At 34.0% G+C, this 13,357-nt stretch overlaps 1 non-coding gene across 1 annotated transcript; it reads right to left on the bottom strand.

Moving 5' to 3' along the window:
- Positions 1 to 3,378: 3,378 nt before the first annotated feature.
- Positions 3,379 to 3,511, bottom strand: LOC142876809 (small nucleolar RNA SNORA42/SNORA80 family). Its single transcript, XR_012923626.1, has one exon. It is a non-coding gene; the product is annotated as a small nucleolar RNA SNORA42/SNORA80 family (small nucleolar RNA).
- Between the last annotated feature and the right edge of the window lie 9,846 nt (positions 3,512 to 13,357).

Here is a 13,357-nt window from a genome sequence, read left to right as displayed (position 1 = left end):
CCTATTCTCTTAACCAATTGAAACTGTTTCCTTCAAATGTATCCATTTTAGAAAGTAGTGAATGAGTAGATTGTCAGTATAATCTGAGGAACAACCACAATTTTAACATTTTGGGGCTTTTATATGATAATTTTTTCCTAAGAAGTCGCATGGTGATTGGTATTTGCAGTGGAGTAATATTAATAATTCAATTCACAAATAATGGTATGCAAGATTATCCTTAAATCCTTTTTGCTTTTTTCTGGTGATAGCATGCTTCCATGATTAGAGTTGGACTGGTTAAGGAAGCACTGTGGAGGATTTTAATCATTTCTGGGTTTGTACACTGCAGGGAATCATACTCTTTCCTGTAAGGTTATGCTCGATCTAGACTTTTGACCTGTTTCTAAAAACCTGGGAATTTTTAAGAAATAGTTGAACACAACTCACCTTCAATAGTGAAAGAACCAGGCCCATTATTTCTTTTAAATGTCACCTACAAGTCTACAAAGACTTTTACTTAATAGAGTTTTGCAAATTTGGGATATTCTAATTCCCAAAGAGAGGAAGCATTTCTGAATCTGAGGCTAATATAGACACTGAAACTTTTGTGATTTCCAAAGAGTGATACAAATGGCTTCCTGTTAAGTTATTATCTAAAGTGAGTGAGTAGAGTTTCCAGTATTTTTAATGTGTGCATTGGAGAAAAGCTAATACCATCTTATTTTGCTACATGTGGCAAACACAATGATAATAGATTTAGAGAAAATTTTGTAACATCATTATCAGATTCTCTGTCAGTGAAAGACCTTGACTGTGCCCATGATGCTTTGGATCCCAATTTTGTCACTTCCACTAGTCTTCTTTTATTGCCTTGCTTTTTCAGGTTTGGCTATTGTAACAATGATCACTTCTTGCTTCTGATGTTGCAAAAATTTGAGGGCCTTTTTACTCATTGAATCTTTCCACCGATTTACTCCCAGAAAAAATTGGCATGTTCTAGCATTAGAGTGGAATTTCTATTAAAAAAAAATAGTCTTCCAAAAAACTCACTGATGGGTTTACATCAAAAGGGCACAGGAGACAACTGAAAGAGCTTGCAATGGCCAAACCTGGAATCGTTTAAGCAACACAATAAATAAAGTAGTAATGGATGAAAATGTGAGGTATAAAACCAATATCCATGAGTTTATACTGATACAAATAAATGATTAATAAATTAATACATGAGGAAGAATAGGTAAATTTTCTGTGTGGAATTTCGAATAAATTATATAGATTCTTTACCTTTAAGGGGAGAAGGCATAACTCCCCAATCCTTAAATGTGGGCTACATGTAGCAACTTTCATTCAAAGAGTACATTATGGAGCCAAGAGAAAAATTGATCTGAAATGATGAAAATAGTGAAAATGACAGTTTCCCTCCTTGGTCTTCCTCCCCCAAACTCATAATCCCAGTCTAACTCTGAGAAAAACATTGGACAAATTCTAATAGAAGAGCATCCTAAAATATACCTGATCACTAGTCCTCAAAACAAGTAAGGTTATTAAAAAAAAAAAAAGTATGTCTAAGAAACTGTCACAACCAAGACAACATCTTAAGGAGACATGGACATGATAACTAAATGTAGTGTGGTATCCTGGTTGGGATTCCAGAACAGAAAAAGGTATTAGGGAAAACTAAAGAAATTGGAATAAACTACAGACTTTAATTAATAATGACATATCAATATTGGTTAATCAATTCTAACAAATGTACCACACTAATGTAAAAGTTTAATAACAGATGAAACTGTATATACAGTACTCTTTGTAATATTTTCTCAGTTTTTCTTAAAATTTAAAACTGTTCTAAAAATAAAATCTAATAATTAAAAAAATGGGTCATCCAACTGTGTTGAGCAGAGTGAAACTAACAAAATAACCTCTGGGGAAGGTTGAAGTCAGAGTACTCTGCTGAAGTGAAACTCTAATTACATGATAAACTACTTGAGAATCATGTTGTCTCCTAGTTACAGAATTATTTTTTTAAATCTTTATGAATGTATGCTTTTATTTGTTACAAAGTTATAATGCAGTGACACTAAAGGTTATTTTAAATGGAATAGAATAAATATCTCCTCTTTGATATTTTTCCTGATATTACTTTTCCTTGTTTCTTTCCAACTTTGTTTATATGCACATATTCACAAGGTTGTCTTAAGTTGAGAAATGTTTGGCTTTTTCATTTATGTTTTGCATTTCTATATTGTTACATATCCCTTACAATCATAAAATGACTGTATAGTAGTCATTCTAGTTTCTTATAAAGCAAATTATTTTTCAAAACTTAATAGAAATAAAATGAACTGAAAGGATAGTATAATTCACAAGTGAATTTTATTTTTATATGACCTTTAAAAGTAAGGATGATTTGATTTCCGATGGTACTTTTTGTTTTCGTTTTTGCTTGAGTTAAACTACATTACTTTTAAAGGACAAAAAATGAAAAAAAATTCAGAAGCATTAATAGTTTTAGTTGATAAACATGAAAAAAATTGTGGTTTCTTTGAACTATAATTTCTCTGTTCTACTAAATAATACTAATAACCTCTAATATATTCTTATATCAGTAAGTTAGGGGAAAGTTTATTCATAGCCAATTTAAAAATATGGTGAATAAAAGAAATGAATAAAACAGATAGACTATTAAACCAAGCCAAAATACTCAAATCTGTGCCATTTTTTATCTTTGGATATCTATAATATTTTCTGATTTGGATGATGCAGCCTTGTGCACATATTAATTGGGCTAATATGTTGTATTTCAGCTGTTAGTCTTTTACTGGCTTTGCCATAGTATTTATATCCCGGATACCAAAATATTTACGTTCTGAATACCAGATGTGTGTTTGTTTCAATATATGAACCAAACATTTGTTTTGCAGACCTTCTTTGCAAGTCATATTCAAAATGTGGCTTTTATATAACCTGATATTGGATACTTTTACACTGTAAAGAGAAGAATGTATGAATCTTAAAACTTTTGTAAAATATCATGAAATGCCCTGCTATTAGCCCAAAGACATTTTTACCTAATCTTATATCCTTACTAAATTCACAAAAAAATCATAAGACCATTTTAATATGTGTCAGGCACTCTGATAAGAGGTTTTATATATATATATAAAATCTCTTTCATGTATATATATGTGAAATCCCTTTATATCTTACAAGAAGCTGTAACAATAGTATTATATTACTAACATCATTTTACAAATAAGGAAGCTTAGGCAAAGAAAGGCTAAGTAACTTGCCCAGATAATCATTAGAGAAGAAATGATTTTATACCAGGTTGTGGGACTCTGGAGCTTACACTTAATTACTTTATTAAATTGAAAACTTTTTTTTTTTCTCTTCCACTGTGCAACCCGCTTCAGTGCCAGGAGCCTATGGGCACAGGCCAGGCAATGGTTCAGGGCCACAGTTTGCTCTGGCATGGGAGAAAACTTTTAATAAAATAGATAGTTCTTATAAATTTAAAAAAAAAAACTTATAAAGAGGTCCTGAAAATGTCTGGGTCTTCAGAATTATGCAGAACACTGCCAAAGAGTTTTTGTCTTTTTAAAGTCATAACTACTTGAAAAAAGAGATGTGGTAATATAATGCTAAATTAGGTCTTCCTATTCAATCTTACAGCACACGATATTTTTCTTAATCCCACTTTTCACATTGTTAAATTCTATTTTTTTTTTATTAAGTTCTATATTACTCTGAAAACACCATGAGAGGTGGGACCATGTGTGTTTTGCTTAGTTTTCTATTCTTAGAATCTAACAAAGTGCCAGGCCAGAGTAAGCCATCTCATTTGTTAGGATATTTTCTGCTCCCAATGACAGACTATCTTACTAACCAGTTCTTAGATGACATAGACATGTAATTATCTTATGTAACAGGAAAACTGGAATTATAAAGGTTTGGGAGAGGGGTTCAGTTGCTGAGGGACTGAGCATTCCTGTATGTGTCAGTTAGCTATTGCTGAATAACAAAAGAGCCCAAAACTTAGTGACTTATAAAACTATAAGCATTTATTATAGTTAATGAGTTTATGGATCGGTTGAGTTGTTCTTCTGTTAGTCTCATCTGGGTTCAATCATGCATATATAGTCAGCTGATGGATTGCCTGGGAGCCAGCTGGTCCTGAATGACAGCAGCTGAGACTTGTCTTTGAAACTTGTGGTCTCTCACTCTCCAGCGGACCAGCTTGAGCTTCTTCATATAGTGATAGCAGAGTCACAAAAGAGAATAAAAGAAGTGCCAAAGGGAGCTCCTAATACCTACACTTAGAACTGATCCACTGTCACTTTTTTTATATTTTATAGACCAAAGCAAGTCATTAAGAGATAAGATACATTTATACTCATTGTGTTCAGAGATGGGGTTAATGACAATTGCCTTTGGTGGTTAAGTTTCACTGCCTGACTGACAATCAAGATGAATCAACATGAAACTCTGTAGAGTCCTCTTTTCTGGATGTCTTTGAACATATATATTCTCATTTGCATTTCCACTCTCATCATAAGCTGATTTAATAGCTATTACCATATATCATAAAAATAACAATGGTTTGACTGGTTAGGGCAAAGTGTAAGTATATTCTAATTTGAAATACAAGAAAGGGCTTTATGAATGGTATCCCAGAGTATGAGGAACTGGGGAGTGATTCTGAAATCTCAGCTTGGGAAGGGGCATCAGTGATCAGATAGCCTCATCTAGCCCATTCCTATGTCATCCTTTGACAGGTACCTATATGAGATAGCCTGGGCTTTATCCCTCTTTGTCCAGTGTCTATGAATGCATTGCCTCCCAAGCAAGCCATTCCTTTCTTGAATAATCCTAGCTATAAAAAGTTATCACACCAGTATACGGATGTTCTTTGATCTGATGCATTTCACTAATTCTCTGACCCTTCTCTTTTCTGTCCAAACTCCTGTTTTTGACTTCATTCTCCGAGCTTGTCCCCATGGTGTGTTCTTTCACTCATTTGTGTGCAAACACATTAAATTTCCTCGTCCCCTTGTCTTTCTTCCACATTTCCTGTGTAAACCTTCAGCTTCAGTCAATTCTAACATCTAGTAGGATTCTTGAAATTCAGTGGTACACCATCTGGAGACAGTTTCTTACTAACGTTCTGAACTACAACAGAACTTCTTGATTACAGAAAGAACAGGGACATTGACCAGTGGAACAGAACAGAGAACCCAGATATAAAACCATCCTCATATAGCCAACTAATCTTCGACAAAGCAGACAAAAACATACGCTGGGGAAAAGAATCCTTATTCAATAAATGGTGCTGGGAAAACTGGATAGCCACATGTAGAAGACTGAAGCAAGACCCACATCTTTCACCTCTCACAAAAATCAACTCACGCTGGGTAACAGACTTGAACCTTACGTGTGAAGCTATTAGAATTCTAGAGGAAAATGTTGGAAATACTCTTCTAGACATTGGCCTAGGCAAAGAATTTATGAAGAAGACCCCAAAGGCAATCACAAAAGCAACAAAAATAAACAAATGGGACCTAATGAAATTAAAAAGCTTCTGCACAGCCAAAGAAACTGTCAAGAGAGCAAACAGACAACCCACAGAATGGGAGAAAATTTTTGCAAGCTACACATCTGATAAAGGGCTGATCACTAGAATCTATTTAGAACTCAGGAAAATAAGCAAGAAAAAAAATCAAACAACCCTATCAAAAAATGGGCAAAGGACATGAACAGAAACTTCTCAAAAGAAGACAGAATAATGGCCAACAAACATATGAAAAAATGTTTAACATCTCTAATCATCAGGGAAATGCAAATCAAAACCACAATCAGATATCACTTAACTCCAGTGAGAATGGCCTTTATCAAAAAATCTCCAAACAACAAATGCTGGCATGGATGCGGAGAGAGAGGAACACTCCTACACTGCTGGTGGGACTGCAAACTAGTTCAACCTCTGTGGAAAGCAATATGGAGATACTTCAAAGCGATACAAGAAGATCTACCATTTGATCCAGCAATTCCACTACTGAGCATCTACCCAAAAGATCAAAAGTCACTTTATGAAAAAGACACCTGCACTCGAATGTTTATAGCAGCACAATTCACAATTGCAAAGCTGTGGAAACAACCCAAGTGCCCATCAATTCATGAATGGATTAATAAAATGTGGTATATGTATACCATGGAATACTACTCAGCTTTAAGAAACAATGGTGATATAGCACCTTTTATATATTCCTGGATACAGCTGGGACCCATTCTACTAAGTGAAGTATCTCAAGAATGGAAAAACCAGCACCACATGTACTCACCAGCAAATTGGTATTAACGGATCAACACCTAAGTGGACATATAGGAGTAACATTTATCGGGTGTTGGGAGGGTGGGAGGAGGGAGGAGGGGATGCGTATATACAACCACACCAAGTAAGATGTGCAACATTTGGGGGATGGACATGCTTGAAGCTCTTACTCGAGGGGGGGATGGGGGCATAGGCAATATAAGTAACCTTAACACTTATACCCCAATAATATGCTAAAATAAAAAAAAAATAAAAAATTAAGCAAGCTCTTAGCTAAGTTAATGAAATAGTTTTTATAGAGACAAAGCAGATACTTTTGGGTTTCATTCTATAACATATCACATGATTTAGTTAAATGTTTACACATATATATACAGATTATATTTTGATGAAAAATTTTTAAAAGAAGAGTATTTGTGTCTCATTGATTAACTTGGAGTTGTTTGAGGTTTGTAGCTGAACTTGTATGAACAAATTTTTGCACCAAATAAGTAGGATATATACTGTTCAGCCAGCTGGGCTACTTCTTTCTGAGCAAGTGATTCAAGCTAGAAAAGGAAGTTGCTTTTTCTCTAAAAAAATATATATACATAATTTTTTTCAATGGAGAAAAGAAGTGAAAGGAATGTTTCAATTCTAAGACTTTTCACTTATTTTTGTATTTCCCACTGCACATTCCAACACCTTCAATTTTAAACCTAGGCTGCTGAGTGATATAAAGAATGAACCTAATACATGATTTCAACCTCAGGTAGGCTTTTCAGGATTGCTCCAATAACCTCCTAAATATTCCTGAACAGAATTCTGATTGTCCACCAAAGTTATTCAAAAATGTAAAGTCTTCACTCACATTCCCTATTAAATTTCTCCTACAATTAACAGAAAAAAACAAGGGGTTTTCCTTCACCCAGAAAATTGATGTTAAAGCTTAAAATTCCTGACCTTTAACTAAAAACACCTATTTTTTTCTGTGTTCCTCTCCATCCAGTTTCCCCAATCTCAAAGGAAGAAGGATAATGTCACTCATTCATAGTAATTGGGATTCCTCTTCGTTTCCACTTCAGAGACCTGACAAGTATTTCCCCTTCCAGGATCTCGAGCTCTTCCTCTAACAGGATTTCCTCCCTCCAAGTATAAATGCAGTCATGCAGCTCCTGTCTTAAAAGACATTTACACTTGGTGTTTCCAATGTAATCATTGGGTCTCAGTCTTTTACCCTCACCATTTCACAGCAATGACCCTTGAACTTGACATGATCAAATTTACAAATGACATCTTAAGAATTAAAGCCAAAATGCTTTTCAAAGTTTATTTCTAGGTAACATTTGACACTGTTGACCAGTCTTTTCTTGAAACTAACTTGTCTCTTATGAATTGGGGATTAGCAGTCTCTTCATTCATCCAACAAATATTTATTAAACACTTCTTTTCAGAAAGACACTGTTCTTGGAACTTGGAATATATCATTGAACAGATCATTTAAGTATTGCTGCCCATGTTGAGTTTATATTCTATTGAGGAGAGACCGACAGAAATAGCCTATACATAATAAATAACTTTATAGTATGTTTGAAATTGATATGGTTTTATGGAAAAAAATGAGAGCAGATGAAGGAGGTCATGAGTATAAAGGATGAAATTAGTTGCAGCACTAAATTTAGTTGCCAGTCTTTTCTTGAAACCAACTCCTCTCTATGAATTGGGGACTAGTAGTCTCTTCATTCATCCAACAAATATTTATTAAGCACATATTTAACTTATTTATTAAACTTTATCAAAAAAGCGAGATGTGAACAATAATTGAAGAATCTGAGAGAATTTATCTAAGAAGAAATATGGAAACAAGAGCATTCCAGGTAAATGGAAAAATTAAAGACCCTAAGGAGCATGCCTGTGTATTAGGAATAACCGAGACACAGTGTAGCTGGAGTGGAATAAACAAGGAGAAGAATAGGAGGAGAGAAAGTCAGAGGGAGACTAGGAACCAAATGATGTAGAGATTTTTTTAGGTCATCGTAGGGACCTAGACTTTTCCCCTGAATGAGCAGAGGAGTGACACAGTTTGACTTTGGCTATACCAGTTGCACGCTGGCTACAGTGGGAAGAGATTGTAATGGGTAAGACCTATTTTAATAACCCAGCAAGAGAGGATGGTGGATTGTGGTAGCGCTACCAGAGTGGTAGTGACAAAGGTGATAAGAAGTGGTAAGATTCTGGCATACTTAGAAGGCAGAGTCAACAGAATTTCCTGCATGTACAGTGTTAGACAAATCAAGAGATCAAGGATAACCCAAGAGGCTTTGGGCACAGCAACAGGAAAAATGGAATGGCCATCAAATGAGAGGTCAAAAACCTTAGAGCAGATTTGACAGAGAAGATCAGAAATTCCCTCCTGTACATGTAAAGTTGATGTATGGATATGTCAAATAAACAACTGGATATACGAGTTTGGAATAGGAAACTGCAGTCTGAGCCAGAGGTGTACATTGTGGATTCAGTAGCACACAGATGGCATTAAAAACAATGTTCAAAGGAGTAAGGTAGATAGAGAAGATCAGAGTCCCAAGGATGTAGCCCAGGCACAATGCAGCATCACGTGTCAGGAAGAAGAGAAGGAGCCAGCAAAGGAGACTGAGTCCAGGTAGCCAGTGAGGACAAGGAAGGCAAGAGTGTGGATTCACAGAAGCCAAGGAAAGGAAGTGTGAAAAGAAGGAGTGAATTACAGTCCTTGACTTTGTCACTACCTGTCAATCCCAACTACATTGTGGCTTGATCAAATCGACTGGTTTAGCAGTGCAATCATGGTGGTGGCTCTTGCTGCTCTGGTGGTCAGCTAATGCACTCAGGTTTTTGTTTTTGCTTTTCCTTTAAACAACTCTACAGCCTACTGTTCTTCATTCAATTCTAAATTTTTTTAATGTTTAAATATCAAACTGAAGATCTACTATTGTTTTATTATCTTTTGTATATTTATCTCATTATTATTGCTATTGACATGAGGTACTGAAAACTAGAAGTATATAAAATCCTGAAAATGGAGGAGCACTGAAAACATCCTAAATGCAAACATTATATGCCATATTTCCTAGTCTAAGACTTTTTTTTTATAATTTAAACTTTTCAAAATCAGTGCCTTACAATTCATGTGTATATTTAATAAGATAATGCTTTTTTAGTAAAACTTTTTTCAAATGAATGGTGACTCTTAAACTAAATGAATTGCATATTACGAACAAAAAAATTCTTGAGAATTATCTCTGGTACCATATGTCTGTCATCTCTGTGTCTCTGGTACAATAGTAATAGCTAATGTTTATTAATCCTTAGGCACCATGCTCAATACTTAACAGATGTAGTATCTCATTTAATTCTAAACACAACCTTATGAAGTGATTATGTGATTACTCCAATTTTGTATATAAGAAACTGAAGCTTAGAGAAGTTAAGTTACATTCCTGATTATGCAATTAGTAAGTATTAAAGCCTAAAATTGAGCCAGGTCTTCCTGACAACAAGTCTGTACTCTTAGCCACCACATGATCTAAGCCATTTAAGTGACTGAAATCCTTACAAAGATATTTGTGATTATAAAGCATTAGAAAACTTTAACCTGGACTTTTTGCTATCAAATTTCCAAGTGATTATGAGTAATATGTTTTAACAGTTTATTACCAGTTTCCCTTTAAATTTCATGGGCCTGTAGAGAAAGCCTCTTTTTCCTGTTCTCCTTTCAAAATACTTTCATCTATCTTCTTCAGCTGAATACTAATTTTAAAATGTAAGTAATTTATATATTTATAGTAGGTTTATTTCATATACATACAGTCAGATGTATATATACATAAGCACATAGAGAACTTTTACATTCTAATTTTTCTCAGTAGTTTTCTTGAAGCTCATTCCCTTGTTAGCACAGCCTACATTTATTGTTCACCTTTATGCTTCAATAATTTAAATTTAACTGTAATAATTTATATAATGCTGTGGTATAATATAAATGAAATCCTTTAAATGTAATGCATTTCCTACTCAGCGCAGTGAATCTCATCACAAAATTCTTCACAACTCTGCTATAATCATAAAGAGTTATTTTGATTTCTTATTATTGCACGATATGCTGCAATTTGTTTGGCCCCTTTGTTTAAGCCAATAGTGTGTAATTGTGGGACACACACCAGCAGAATAGTAATGTTTTCCTCAGAATACTTTGCTGATAGAGTTTTAGGCAGTCAATCCAAAAGAGATTATAGCATAACTCAAATTCTAATTTAAAAGCAGAAATTGTCCTATGTTTACATTTTTATTACCTGGCATTTACCTTGTAATTACAGTTACCAGTTAGAATGCTTACAGTAATTTAAAAGTAATGTGGCTTTTATGCCCTCTAGCTCAAATCTTCTATATCATTTAATGGAAAAATTGCAAGCTGAGGCATACAGGGAGAAATGAGTATATTTATAGTGAAGATTTTCTCTTCATCTAGATTTTTAATTATAGTGTTATAAATGGCATTGTGGGAATAACCTCAAACAGTTACTAAGAATAATCATGCAAAACTTATTGGTTACTCAAGTATAGGAAGCGTAAATACAGATGAAATACAGATGAAAACTGTAGGAACAGATTATTCAATAATTAATTGTTCCAGATTTTTCCCCTAGATTTTTAAAGACATTTATTTATTTACTTACTTATTTTTTACTCTTCTTTTTTTTTTTTTTTTTTGAGACAGAGTCTCGCTTTGTTGCCCAGGCTAGAGGGAGTGCCGTGGCGTCAGCCTGGCTCACAGCAACCTCAGTCTCCTGGGCTCAGTGATCCTCCTGCCTCAGCCTCCCGAGTAGCTGGGACTACAGGCATACGCCACCATGCCCGGCTAATTTTTTGTATATATATTTTTAGTTGGTCAATTAATTTCTTTCTATTTTTGGTAGAGACGGGGTCTCGCTCAGGCTGGTTTCGAACTCCTGACCTTGAGCGATCCGCCCACCTCGGCCTCCCAAAGTGCTAGGATTACAGGCGTGAGCCACCGCGCCCAGCCTTACTCTTCTTTTTTAATTGACACATAATAATTGCACATGTTTATGGAGTACTTAACAGCATTGTGATACATATAATGTATAGTGATCAGATAAAGGAAATTAGCAAATCTATCAACTCAAATATTTATCATTTTCTAGATTGGAGAAAAAGCTCTAGTGTTCTATAGCACTGTAGGATGATTAAAGTTAACAATAGTATCTTGTATACTTTCAAATAGGTAGGAGGATATTGAATGTTCCTTCCAGATTTATTTAGAAATAGTCCATCAATGGACTATAGTCCATTGTGGACAATAGTCCACCAAAAGTTGTTTTACTTTATCTTCTCCAACATTTAAATAAATTCTTTTCAAATATTAGAATATTTTAACTTAAAATATTGTTAAATTGACATTTTTATATCTTAAGGATTTTATATATAAATGAGCTCAAATAAATCTAGAATTTTTAATAATTTTTAATCTTTGCATTAAAAAATTCAGACAAAATTGAAACAGTAAGTGAGAAGAAATAAAAACAAGAAAAATAAACATCATTGTCTTTATTGGTGTGCTAGTCATGGTTCTAAGAAAACATATTTATTGTGAATACACGTTCATGTAAGAATATAATAATGTCCAAACTGGAATTGAACAATGTAGCATCCAAAATCCTTTAGTCACTGGGAAGGATATGTTGAAAACAACCAACCATGACCAGTTATGAATTTTTCTATGGTCATGACTAAATGAATCAGCATCCAGTTTTATGAGAATATTTTATATTGTGGTTCTTTTTAACTTACACTAAAGGCTCTACAGTTTATCCACATTGAGGCTAAATGTTTATTTTATAAAAAGCACTAGTATAATTTTAATATTGTAATATTTCACATAGTAGATCAAACTCAACTTAAAATTTTAAAATGATAATCCTAGGACTCATTCCTGGGAAATTTTATTTCTTATCAATAAAAGTTAAAAAATGGACCATTTATCTCTACTTGTATCAAGTTAAAGTTGAAGATTCAGCCCCAAAGAAAAGAAAGCTCACAATAGCAGTGGCTTAAATAAGATATATGTTTATTTCTGAATGTAAGCTGTCGTGTCCCACAATTACTAGGATCTAAGGCACTTTACATCTTGTTGCTTCCTATTGTCAACACATAGCTTCCATTTTTTTGTCCCAAATAGCTGCTCAAGCTCCAGCAATCCCTTCTCATTTTAGCCAACAGGAAAAAAGAAGAGACAAAATCATGCCTCTTTCATTTAAAGACACTTCCTTTTAGTTGCAGACAACTTCTCCTTACCTTCCATTTTTAATAAATTAAGAAATAAATAAATTTATTTATAATAAATAAATTAATTTAATAAATTAAATATTGATATTTAACTATAGATGAGAGTGGAAGTGTATTTTTTGTTCCAGGCAACCATGTGCTCAGCTAAAAATCATGTGTTCTGTAACCATGGAAAGGGAGAACAAATATTAGTGACAACCAGCAATATTGCTGTATTACTTTTTGTTTGTTAATTCTAAATCTGTTGTATGTCTATGGAAAACTATCCCTCCTCCATTTTGATGGTTATTCAGAAGTGAATGTTAATCACTTGACATTTAACCCTTTTAAAGCAAGTCCAGTTGATGAAATGGAAATGATTTTTTTCCTGACAGACACAATGTTGAGTTTATCTCAGTAACATTGTTGACACTTGACTCCAATGTTGGAAAGAGTATGAAAACGGTAATTAAAGTTTGCCTGGGTAAAGGGACGGGCACATGCTTCCAGCGTGTCCTGCTGATTCTCTGCTATGATTAGTTATATGTCTGTTAAATAACCAGTGATCTTACACTTTATCACACATTCCACCAAATTGCATAATAGGGAATTAAAATTCAGCAAAAATATAATTTTTAAAGTTTTCTAATAGAAGTGTTGATACAACTACCTAACACCTGGGAAAGACACTCCTTCTCTTTTTTGACATCAAATAAAATATAGAAACGAGTCTCCAAATTTAAAATG

The sequence above is a fragment of the Microcebus murinus genome, chromosome 15 (assembly GCF_040939455.1).
Source record: "Microcebus murinus isolate Inina chromosome 15, M.murinus_Inina_mat1.0, whole genome shotgun sequence".
Lineage (NCBI taxonomy): Eukaryota > Metazoa > Chordata > Mammalia > Primates > Cheirogaleidae > Microcebus > Microcebus murinus.
Note: the sequence above shows the minus strand (reverse complement) of the source record. Positions and strands in the feature narration are given on the sequence as shown.